Here is a 13,044-nt window from a genome sequence, read left to right as displayed (position 1 = left end):
AGCAAATTAACTCACTCATGGTTTTGAGAATGCTACGACATGACAGGTTCCAGAATGTACACATAATTTCCTGTAATCGAAAAGCTGTCAAATTTAAAATTCCCACTGAGTTTTATTCTTGCACCAATGAGCAATGACCTGCGTTGTTATGATGGGTTGCAGTCCGGAAACTAAACGATGGACGCCGCAGAAAATCCATTTCAACAAATACAACATTTAAATACGTAAAAGTACCTAACATAATCACTGCCCACAGACATATCAAAGCACATCCCCCAAAAGATACGCAATGTATAAGCAGTGGCTAACAAAAATTTAAAAAAAAAACAGCTGGAGTTAGCAAACAGTAATGGTAGAAAAATAATACTATGGCAAACAATGACAAAAAGAAATTTTTATTCCAGTCACCATAAATACAGCATCCATGATTACAACATATATGTTTATATACTATCTGTATCTCTACACTGGCCGGCCGCTGTGACCGAGTGGTTCTAGGCGCTTCAGTCCGAAACCGTGCTGCTGCTACGGTCGCAGGTTCGAATCGTGCCTCGGGCATGGATGTGAGTGATGTCCTTAGGTTAGTCAGGCTTAAGTAGTTCTAATCTAGGGGACTGATGACCTCAGATGTTAAGTCCCATAGTGCTAGAGCCATTTGAACCATTTTTATCTCTACATTGCATGCGTTTCTCAAGGAACAAACACTGTTCTGACGATTGCAGCTGTTGTAAATATTACGAAGTGGATTCGCAGTTTGCGAATACGTTTTGACGTCACCTGCCTGTGACACACGAAACTCTGTGCCGACTCGAACCCGGATTTCCCGCTGAATGCGAGCTGCCACCTTAACGACTTCGGCTATCTGCGCTCGCCCCTAGCACTGACGCGAACCTTCATGTGCCACGTTGTCCACGACTCTTATGTTGGCACATTTCGTGATTCCCATAGAGGTAGAGACAAATATTTTATTTTCGTCGTTGTAGCCCGTCAGTGATCTGATAATAACAACGTCTGTGTTCATGTAGTGTCCGTATCATTACACTACAATGTCCTTCAGACATGTATGCATTACGAATTGTGTGAGCATAAGAGCTGTGGACAACGTGCCGTATAGAGGTCTGGGTCGGTCCTCGAGGCGTATACAGATAGCTCAAGTCGTTAAGGTGACTGCTCGCGTTAGGTGGGTGATCCGGGTTCGAGTCCTGGTCTGACACAAATTTCAGTATATCACAAACATCTGACGTCAATACGTATTCGCAAACTGATATAGAGAGGGAGAGAGAGAGAGAGAGAGAGAGAGAGAGAGAGAGAGAGAGAGAATCTGTGCTTTGCGGGTGACGTAATCATAACAGGTCCGTCAGTGGCAGTCTGCAGCTGTTTCATACTGTTACCTAGAGCATGATCCACTAGACGGTAATACTATTGTTCAGTCGTCTTCCTTCTGGTATAGGCTGGTCGGAAACAGCTGGGCCGGCCGAAGTGGCCGTGCGGTTAAAGGCGCTGCAGTCTGGAACCGCAGGACCGCTACGGTCGCAGGTTCGAATCCTGCCTCGGGCATGGATGTTTGTGATGTCCTTAGGTTAGTTAGGTTTAACTAGTTCTAAGTTCTAGGGGACTAATGACCTCAGCAGTTGAGTCCCATAGTGCTCAGAGCCATTTGAACCATTTGAAACAGCTGGTACTGTATAGTTCATATGCGTACGACGATAACATTTTGGACACATGATGCAGTTAATAACGCCAAGTGCACAGTGTTTGAAAGCGTACGGTATCCACTACAACTGCCAGGTCGCGAAGCTGCAGTTCATCAGTTTTGCCGCACGTATCACATTCGCGAATTCAGCCTGGCGAATGACTTTCAAACGCAGGGAACTGCTTTATTACTTTTATAGCGGCTGCTAGTGTTTTAATCCGCACATGTCACAGCAAACAATTTAGTCGAGCAGTTGTGTATCCAAAAGAATTAACAAAATCATTTTAATAGTTAATGAATCATAACACGATAAAAGTAATGCATAGTTACTCTTTACAAAACAAGACATCTGAATCAGCAAAGATAATAAACCAAAGAAAAATATACCACTCACAATCAGCAAATGTCTTCACAGTAGATAGGGAGACTGTTGTACTTTGAATATAGTGTACCCTATGCTGATAGTGTACATGATCCTTACTGATCGGTGTTTACATCTAGTGACTCTTTTTAGAATCACATGAAAGAATATGCACTAAAGACCACCTTAAACAGCTGCCAGTCTCTTGTTTGTGTTGTTGTGAAATATGAGGTTGGTTTTCGAGTGGCGTTCGAAAATATTTGTTCTCCACATTCAAGTGTCTTATAATATATTGAAACTACTTGAAAGTTATTGTTAATTCTTCGACTGCAGAATTTTATGACGAGTAAAATTCTGTAAATTTTTAAAACTCGTTACATAACGTGTCGACGGTTAAGCCGTGCTCCAAAATGCGATATTTCCAAATAAACTGAACCTCTTTAGTATGTAAGCAATCCTACCAGTGTTGAAAGTGGAAATTTACGTTGGTTTGCAACAGCCTGTATTTCTAAATATATTTAACTTGTAACTGGCTTTGGTAATAATTCAGCTAAATTTAACTTCATTTACTGATCATTAGTAAGCAGTGGAGCAGAAATGTAACAAACATAATTTAATACAGTATTGTCAAGATTTCCTTTGTTGCAGCACTTTTAAATTTCAATAGAATATTTGTCCCTAGGCACGTGACCATGTTGTACCTTGGAACAGTTTTCCAGATTTGGAGAAACCGTACTTTTTCAAAGTAATTTTTGCAATTTAGGAAGAGGACTGCAGCTCTCAAAAAGTGAATGCTACCACTGAAAAATGGAAAAAGAAAATACGTTAAACTTGTATTTTTGAGTGGCCTATAGACGAAAAAGTGTTCCAAGGTGCAACACTCTCCTCTGCGGACAAATGTGAATATTGTAAAGTACTGAAACGAGTTTGGGTTCTAAAGAAATGTAAGAATACGAGAGCTAATACAGACTCTACAATTTATGTCAGAAGATAGGCCCAAGAAGGGCGAACCTACGTTTGTCACATTTCTAGATTTAGAGGAAGCATATGATAATGTTGTCTGACATACTCTGAAAGTAACAGGGATAAAGTACAAGGGACTGTCCCGAGTGTTATTCAGTCTGTACATTTAGCAAACGGTAAAGGTAACAAAGAGAAATTCGGAAAGGGAATCTAGGTACAAGGAGAAGTAATAAAAGCCTAGAGGTTTTCCGGTGGCTTAGTAATTCTGTCAGAGACGTCAAAGAGCTTCGAAGAATAGTTTAACTGAATCGATCGCTTGTTGAAAAGATGTTATAAAATGGAAACCAACGAAAGTAAAAAAGGCAATGGAATGTAATACAATTAAATAAGGGGATGCCGACAGAATTAGTACATTGATGTATAAGTTCGTAGCATTTTTGATTTGCTGTTAGTATGTTATCGATTATCATTTTTTGTTTGAAGTTCACTGTTGCTATTTCCGTTTACACAATTTCCTTTAGTCATTTAGTGATATGAGTGGAGCTGTGGACGCTACAAAACGGAGTGCTAAGTGAAGAAATGGGAACATTTCCAACATATTCTTCTTTTTGAGTTCAATAGAGGGGTGAAAGCAATCCAGGCAAGCAGAAACATTTGCGCCGATTATTAGGATAATGTAATTGGATAGAGCACGGAAAGAACATGGTTTTCTTGTTTTAAGGAGGATCGTTTCGACATTAGTGACTTTTCATATTCAGGAAGACCTACGGGGTTTGATGACGATCATTTAAACGCATTAATCCACAATGACCCGCGGCAGGTTAGCAGAGAACTGGCAAATGTGATGAACTGTGGTCATTCGAGAATCATGCGGCATTTGCTTGCAATGGGAAAGATTCAGAAATTGGGTGTAGGGGTACCACATGCTGATGGTTTGTCCTTATTCGCAATTGGGAATTCATTTAATATATTTCGTAACGGCTGTAGTCGCCGCAGTGCCTGTTCCTTTAGGGATGCACACATGTCCAAAGGAATTTTGCATCGTAATCAGAATAACACAGAGACTGCAATATCGTATCACTGCTGACATTCATTGCCAACAACTGAGAGGTCTTTCAGAATCAATGCAAGAACGACCAGGGGGACTGTGTGAAGTGAAGCTATTCCACGAGAACACCCGCCCGCTGACAAAAAAACACTTCACAACAAAATGGTTCAAATGGCTCTGAGCACTATGGGACTCAACTGCTGTGGTCATTAGGCCCCTAGAACTTAGAACTACTTAAACCTAACTAACCTGAGGACATCACACACACCCATGCCCGAGGCAGAATTCGAACCTGCGACCGTAGCAGCAGCGCGGCTCCGGACTGGAGCGCCTAGAACCGCACGGCCACCGCGGCCGGCCACTTCACAACAGTTGGATTGGAAAGTCATTCGCACCCACCTTATTTGCCTGACCTTACGACCTCAGAGTTTTACCACTTCTGCTCTCCTTCAAGGAACTTCCTTTCCGGATGAAAATGCACTCGACGACTTCTTCGCTTCAAAACCACGTGATTTCTACAGTCGCGGAATCTGAATGTTGTCCCACCGTTGCAAACTGTTCTAAATCGTGAAGAATATATTACTGATGACAAAAGTCCATGTTACGTCTTTCTGTTGTGTTTATTAAACTTATGGAAGAGCACTACGAAGCAACCCAATAGATTAGGAAATGAGATATTAGACACTGATCGCTGTGTTTTGGTGTTTGGACAGTAAAATAAGTAACGATGGCCGATGTAGAGAGGCTATAAAACACGTTTTGTCTACTTCATGAAAAGTGTTTCTGAAGAAGAGAAATTTGCTAACATCGAAAAAATACTTAAAAGTCTATTCTGAAGGTATTTGTCTGGAGTGTAACTTTATAGAGAAGTGAAACGTAGACGACAAAAATTCAGACAAGAAGAGAATAACAGCCCTTGAAACGTGGTGCTAGGGTATAATGTTTAATATTAGTTCTGTAGATCGAGTAACTAATGACGAGCCGGCCGCGGTGGTCTAGCGGTTCTAGGCGCGCAGTCCGGAACCGCGCGACTGCTTCGGTCGCAGGTTCGAATCCTGCCTCGGGCATGGATGTGTGTGATGTCCTTAGGTTGGTTAGGTTTAATTAGTTCTAAGTTCTAGGGGACTGATGACCACAGTAGTTAAGTCCCATAGTGCTCAGAGCCATTTGAACTAATGAGGAGGTGCTAAACAAAAACGGAGAGAACAGAAATTTGCAGTATAAGGGGCAACCAAATTTGTCAAATGTCAAATGCCTCTGAGCACTATGCGACTAAACTTCTGAGGTCATCAGTCGCCTAGAACTTAGAACTAATTAAACCTAACTAACCTAAGGACATCACACATATCCATGCCCGAGGCAGGATTCGAACCGGCGACCGTAGCGGACGCTCGGCTCCAGACTACAGCGCCTAGAACCGCACGGCCACTCCGGCCGGCTGCAGCCAAATAAAAACGAGACTTTCTGGCGAAATAAATAAAAAAAATTATAGATTTTTTGAAAAGAGAAAAAATTATGGATATGGAACGAAAACCTTAGAGTTTTTTAAATGCTTTTTTACGGACTGTATTGACCGGCTTGAACACGGACAAATTAAGTGCTGCGTGAAATTTGCTTGTAATATAATTTACAATTCCGATTAATTGCATTTTTAAATTCTACGTCGTTGATGATTTACTCAGAGTTCTCACCTTAGACGCATAATTCGTCCTTCTGCCACAATATTAATTCATTGGTCGCCATCGATGTTCTTCTCTTTGTTGACCGTGTGTGTCTTCCTGAGTCGGCATAGGTTCACTTCACGAAGACGGTGGAAACCAAGGAATACAATGCTACGTCGCTTTAAATAACTCTCATAAAACTTAGATACTTCTCACTATTTTTTATTCACAACACAATAAGACTTGCTCTGCTCGTCGCACAAACCATAAATACTAACAAGATGGCTGCCTTTCCCACACACCAAAAATTACGTCCATCCCCTACAAGGTAACAATCGAAAGTGTCTCTTAACTCCTTGAAGTATGAAACAAAAGAGAATCCAATATGAACATTACAGAGATTATATTCTACATCCCTCTCAATTTAATCTTTGGCGCAGCCTTTAAGGTATCTTATGTCTCTGCGTCGGAATGTGTCATTACAACCTACAGAAAAAAGTAAGTAAAATGTTTGTTATTTCAAAAGTAATCGCCATAACTGTTAATGTAATTACTCTACTGTGAGACAAGCCGGTCAGTGCCTTTATGAAAAAAGATGTGTTTGCCTAAGGAACCATCATTGTACCCACGCATGCACCGTTTCGTCCGTAACAAATCGACAGCCACGAATTTTTCTTCGGGACTCCAAAAATATCGAGTGGGAATTAATGATGTTTGAGTGTTTCCCGACGAAACCTCTGCAGCGTACTCGAAGCAACCGCGACCCGCCCACAGTTTTGCCAAAGCTGTTTCGAATATGCTGTAGAAGTTTCGTTGGGAAGCTCTTACACATCCTCCCGATTTCTCCCTTGCGATTTCCATTTTTGGAGCCCCGAAGAAAGGTATTCGTGGCCGTCGATTAGTTTCAGACGAAGAGATGTGTGCCTGGGTACAATCATGCTTCTGTAAGCAACCAGAAACATATTTCCGTGAAGGGACATTGATCGTCTTGTTCACAATGGGATAAATGTATTAACAGTTACGGCGATTACTTTTAAAATTATAATCAGCTCACTTTCTTTTTCCCGTCTGTCTCGTTTCCATTTGACTGCCTCTTATAGTTAGGCAGCGATGAAGACGCTTGAATAGGACACACTAGAGAGAAGAGCTACCATTAAACCAGTCTTCCGACTGAAAACCACAACAATGACAACACGTCTGCTTTTCTCAGCATTATATTTCCGATCTTTTCCAGTATATCCTAATCGTACTGTTCCTAAACTTCAGTTTTGTTTTGATCAATATTTCTCCACTCAAGCGACATATCATTTGGCGCCCCCTACCTTTTTTTTTCCTCTTGTACTTTCACCTACGGCAGCTTTCGCTACTAATTGTGATACGCATTATATAAAAATCTTGCGTCTCTCAACTTGGCATCCAAAATGCCGATTGCTAATTGTGATTCGTCCTGTAGAGAAATCTGTTCTAGTGCCTCTGGCACCCTTCTCAGCTTGGCACCCTAAGCGGTAGCTTGCGTCGCTTAGGTCTTAAACAGGTTCTGTTATTTCCAGTTTCTGTCAAGAAAGTCCTAGCAATCAATCCCCATCATTGTTCAAAAGCAGCAGAGTACTAGTTTGCAATTCTTGGGCTGTCTAAAAAAATGAGTCCGTCCGTTATAACAATTAAACATTATGTTGCAGTTGATATCTTTCTAAAAAGACCTTAAATTCAACTTCATCAGCTAGCATCAACACCTTTATCTGCTGATTTGAGTTAAATACGAAAAAAGTAATTACGACCAGAAGCAAATTCTCATTTCTTTAAGTGCTAAACAATCACTGTTTAGTGAGTTAGAAGAAATATAATTGCGTTAATAGTAAGAAAGTGGAATTTTCATTTTAGAACTATATACATCGTTTACATTGTGAAGACTATAAAGCTCTGAAAGAAACGATCACAAGGCTGGGTAGCAACAGTTTGTCTTCTCGTTAGCCACAGAAACTGTAGTATTTTTATTTCCGTACTACAGTGGTTTGAGGAGCATTGTAGTGAATTCGCCTGATGTAAATCCTATGGAACCGTGTGTGCCGCTATCGGGCGCCATCACCGCGTGCGCAAATCGGTGGCCCATTATTTACACGAATTATGTGACCTGCGCATAGACATCTAATGCTACACACCTCCACAAACCTACCAACAAGCTGTCGGATCCCTGACGTGCAGAATATAATGTTTTGGCTCATTGGTATACATTAAAGATTAGGGTTCTTAATATCACTTCGTGATAAGGAAGTACATTATCATATTTCTGTTTAATTTTACCATACACGGTATACACTAAACAGTCCATGCTGTCTACAATCAAAACAGTGGCCTCACAACATTCATACAGCTTGAGATCAGCACATCATACTTTTTGTGATAAGCAGTTACGACTAACAAGCAACGCAACACGTATGGTTATTTGATTATGTATACATGGTACACACCGAAACCACAAAATCGTATCACTTTTCAAACAGTTAATTTACATCGGTCACCGGCACAATACACACCAGCACTCACGTGTCGCGATAGTCACCATGTTCTCCCTGCTCCCGACCCTTTGTTGATGCTGTTCTCTGTCGACCTGTCTACACTGTTCGAGATGTCTCGCTTCACATTACACTTTCAAAAAATCTGAGTACACGGATTTACAGTTTCGTGCGTAATTACGAGTTCATATTATTCTGTTCATGAAAAAAAAATTTAAACAACATGTTAAAAAAAGTGAGAACATACATCAGTACAAATGAAAGTAGCAATTACATTCACAACAAGTGAATGACGTAAACAGACACATAGTTGTAGAAAGAAAGAAATTTTGCAAAACTCATCATGAAATAACTTTTTCAAATTTTCATGCAGGTAAAACAGAGAATAAAGTAAATCCAGGGAAAAGAAAAAAAATTACGTATCGCTCAGTAGTAATATATTCGTACATGACACAGTTACAGAACGGAATAACACTATCCTTCATTAGGAAAGGATTTTGAACCATGAGTCAATCATAACAAATTTAACTTTTCACAGGAAATCATTTTCTTTGAAGCACAGTGGCTTCTTAAAACGAGAAAAAGCGCAAAGCACTTCGCCAGTTACATCTGTGCCTGGCAGCAAAGCAAAGAGACCCACATTTTAGTCCTACCATACTGGACTTTCATGTTATTTCTCTACTCGAGGATCTCTCCAAATGTTAGAGCACCTAACGCTATTTATAGCGACCCAGCGGCCCTCAGTGATTTTAGTTACTGTCGAGAAAATGCATACACTGGCGTTAGCGAGCCGGAGACTTACGTGAGACGTCAAGCAAACTGCAGGGCAGTATTGCCATCATTCACTACTAGGGATGTCCGCCCCAGTAGCTGAGTGGTCAGCGTGACGGATTGCCGTCCTCTGGGCCCGGGTTCGATTCCCGGCTGGGTCGGAGATTTTCTCCGCTCAGGGACTGGGTGTTGTGTTGTGTTCATCATCATTTCATCCCCATCCGGCGTGCAGGTCGCCCAATGTGGCGCCGAATGTAATAAGACCTGCGATATGGCGGCCGGACCTGCCCCGCGAGGGGCCTCCCGGCCAATGACGCCAAACGCTCATTTCCATTTCATTTCCACTACTAGGGATGGCGGTGCAGCTGCTGCTGGAATGACTTGCCGACGCGGAAGCTTCCCTCAGCGTATTTCAGTCTGGTGGAACACAGACGAGTCTGGTAGAATCACTGTAACTCTTGTAGTGAGCGCCTCCAGAACATTTATCTCGGCTACGTCGCTGTCTTCATCGAGCATTCACAGAGATTTCTGTAGAGTGCCCAGTAACAACGCTTTCTGCTTGAATACCAGAAGCTCCTGTTCATCGAGGAACAACTAATATTCTGTCTACGTCGCCCTCTGTAAATAGCTGGGTAAATAAAGTTAATTCGTGCACGTTGCCTCACGTCCTTTCATGCAACACTAAGAAGAGCGCTTGTAAGAAGTAAAAAAGCTACAAACTACCTTGCGTCTTTCCTTGCTCGGGAAAAAGGGGCAGTTCCCGTCTTGCAAGAAAGGGCTTTCAAGCTAAGGAACTCTCGAAAGTGGTAATCTGCAAACGTGCCTTGGAAGTCTTCCAACGGCCATATACCACCTTTCCGGCGAGCATGCGCCGCAGTGGCAGCCATGTTGGTTCTGAAAATTTTCGCATCCTCCTCTGGTGCATTATTCGGGCTCAGGTTAATTCATGAAATTAGTTACACTCAAATCATCACATTGTCTTTTTTGAATTTTAATAAACCAAACCCACATTGGCGCTTGAAATCCTTTAGTCAATAATCAAGGTAGATGGGGCAGAATGGAGTGCGGACCCCATCTCGGTGCCATGCTAGACGTGGTTCCAAATCCACATCAAACATGATGTCCCTTCGCTACTGACTGGAGGTCAGTCTGCGTCGGTTTGGCCATGACAGAGGTAGAAGCAACGGCAAGTTTCGCTTGATGTTGATTTGCTGTTCCAGTATCGTTGGAGAGCCTCTACAGTTGTGTCCCAATGTAGAGGGAACGTCAAACGGGCTCAGGTATGAATAGGAAATTGGATTGAGGTGCGAGGTGTGCTGGGGTAGTCCGCGCAAGTTCTGTTGATAAGGTACCGACATATTGGTATGCTTTCTAAAGATTATCGACATATAACGGTGAAATTATTTTCTTCAATATAACGATATCAAAATGGCAATATTGAGTGCCAATGTTCTTGTTTCATAGTATATCTTTTCCTCAATTGTCGGTAAATATTTGAGGTTGCTCTTTCCAAATTGTAGTAGAACGTAACTTTACTTTCACTATGTGAAGGAGTCTTATTACTTTTGGTGCTTTCATCACGTCCAACCTTGCTCTTTGAATGTGTGATGCAAGTATAGGTGGCACAAAAGCAGAAGTCAGATTGCACTGGGGAGTGGCGATGTGAATGGAATAACGAGATTTCTTATGTGAAGAAATAGCACACCAGTCGCGTTAAAAACAATTTTTAGCGCAACTAGTATGCTATTTCTTCACATCGGCGTTCTTCAGAAATAGATACTCAAAATTATGAACAAAAATCTGAATGAAAATATTGGTCTTTGCTGTGGGTGGTGAAGTGTGACAGAAAATGCTGACGTAATCGGCGCTTCCAAAAGAAACTGCAACGTTTAGCTTCAACACGCAATTTTGGCACTACGCCTGCTAGGTCGCTGGCGTTGGCAGAAATGAAAAAAAGGAGAAGTCGATGTAATGTGTTCTGAACATACCGATACGTGACGAAACCGAATACGGACTCATAAGACACCTTTCACTGTGACACTTACGCAGTTACTACTGTCAGCAAAGTGGTTATCGCCAAGCGTGAACGTGCATCGTTTTCCTTTAAGTTCTTGCTCTAAGGCGGATTGTCAGGCTGCTAGCTTGTTGATGTAGAGAATGTCTTATAATAATACTTCAACATACAGCTCTAAAACTGGCAGTACATTTACAATTGGCAGTCGATTTTGTTATAGGCTCGTACGTCGATATTCTTTCCACCGACATAACGATACACCAATACTTCTTTCGATACATCGAGATGTGATGAAAATATATTTTAAAATGTTGATGTATCGGATTCCCAATATTTCTAAAAATATCAAGTTCTAGTCCATGTAGTTGTGCAAAGCCACTGTGTCAGTGTGGCGAAGTTTTAGCCCATCTACCCAGTGAGCTGGAGATCTGGGTTCGAATCCAGACTTTGGTACAAATTTTCGTTCGTAGCTTCACTCTACAGATATATAAATCTCTGTCACCAGCAAGCTGTCTTACACTAGATTTATAGCACATGACTCTTAAAGCACAATGATAAATAAAATACAAACAGTTCCGTATGTAACTTATAAACAGACATTCAAATGGTAGCCAATATATATTTTATTTGTATGTAAGTAGCTTCATGAGCTATCATGCCCTTGAAGTACTAGAGGAGGATACGAAAACAATGAGACCAACATGGCCGACTTTTCGGTGCATGCTCGCCAGAAAGATATGGCCGTTGGAAAGTTTATTTCATTTAATACACCAATCATTATTTAAGGTCATACGGCACTTACTTCTAGTTGTAGCTGAGCCTGAGTCGTTGATAATATTGGTGAGCGATTTGACCCAATCAGGACAACACAGTTCCAACATTTCGTTGCTTCCCAAAGTTCCCAAATTCCTCAAGGTCTTCATGAAATGCGCGTGTTTTGTTTTCGTCTCTCTGTCCTTTGCAATGTCCTTGTTCACGATTGCATGTCAAACTCTAATGTTCGTTCATCTTCTGAAGTATTTTGCTGCTTTTGGAGACAGAAAAGAAGATAGAGACGACATTAGATGACACGGAGAAGCAACATGGATGCAAATGTCTAGAGGAGGGCTTCAGGCTTTTAGTGGATGTCAGTTGGCTGAGTACTTTTATTATCAAAAGTTGTATCAATCGGCAGGTCCAGAGATACGGTTTGTGTTATTTCTATTCCTGTTATCCTTACCATCCTGTTCTTTTATTCTATGCTAATGATTTCTTTCTGCACCGCATGAGGGAATAAAACTGAAAAATCTGCTAAGCAGCCAATAGCCTTTCTTTGTACCACCGCACTAAATCTATTTCCACTACAGAGAACAAGTCCAAAGCTATACCTTTCTTCGTAAAGTCATTTAGAGTTCCAGCATTTTCACAGATTACTATTGGTGAAAAATATTTCTGATTTTAATCAGATGAAACAGTATGGTTCCACAGACCTTATGAAGACACAAAAATGTATGATGTATCTATGTATGCGCCGAATGAAAATTTGTGCCAAGGCCAGGACGCGAACCGAGGTCTTCTGCTGACGAGGCAGATACACTAGCTTTGCACCACTGCATGCACTACGCTAGCACCCCTCCCTCCTTAGTCCAAATTCCCATCGAAGCATCAGCCACATCGCTTCAGTCTGCATATACAAATCAGTGCTTATTTTATCTCTCTTCATGTGTTGTCAACAACAGCGTAGGTGCCGATTCTGACTCCCAGTCAGACATAAAACTTAAATCACATCTTTTCAGGTTGAAGCGTACCACTCCTAGCTACTGGTGAAAATGAATTTTATAGTTAACTTCTCTTCGTATGTAGCCAACTATGTCCGTGAGAATGTTTCTCGCCCACCCTTCCCCCCTCCTCTCACCCTCCCCCCCACCCCACCAAATCAATGTCATGGATAGAAAACAACTGCAATAAGCGCCTGATTCTAACGCTGGAAAGGCATGTCTCATCAAAAATGGTTCAAATGGCTCTAACAAGGGAACCTCCC

The 13,044-nt window shown here is 41.5% G+C and overlaps 1 protein-coding gene across 5 annotated transcripts in view; it reads left to right on the top strand.

The window, feature by feature from the left end:
* The window catches only part of LOC126481604 (UDP-glucosyltransferase 2-like), a 725,388-nt gene that overhangs the window by 601,044 nt on the left and 111,300 nt on the right, over positions 1 to 13,044 (top strand). The gene's annotated exons all lie outside the window — the stretch shown is intronic.

Source organism: Schistocerca serialis, chromosome 5, assembly GCF_023864345.2.
Source record: "Schistocerca serialis cubense isolate TAMUIC-IGC-003099 chromosome 5, iqSchSeri2.2, whole genome shotgun sequence".
NCBI lineage: Eukaryota > Metazoa > Arthropoda > Insecta > Orthoptera > Acrididae > Schistocerca > Schistocerca serialis.
Note: the sequence above shows the minus strand (reverse complement) of the source record. Positions and strands in the feature narration are given on the sequence as shown.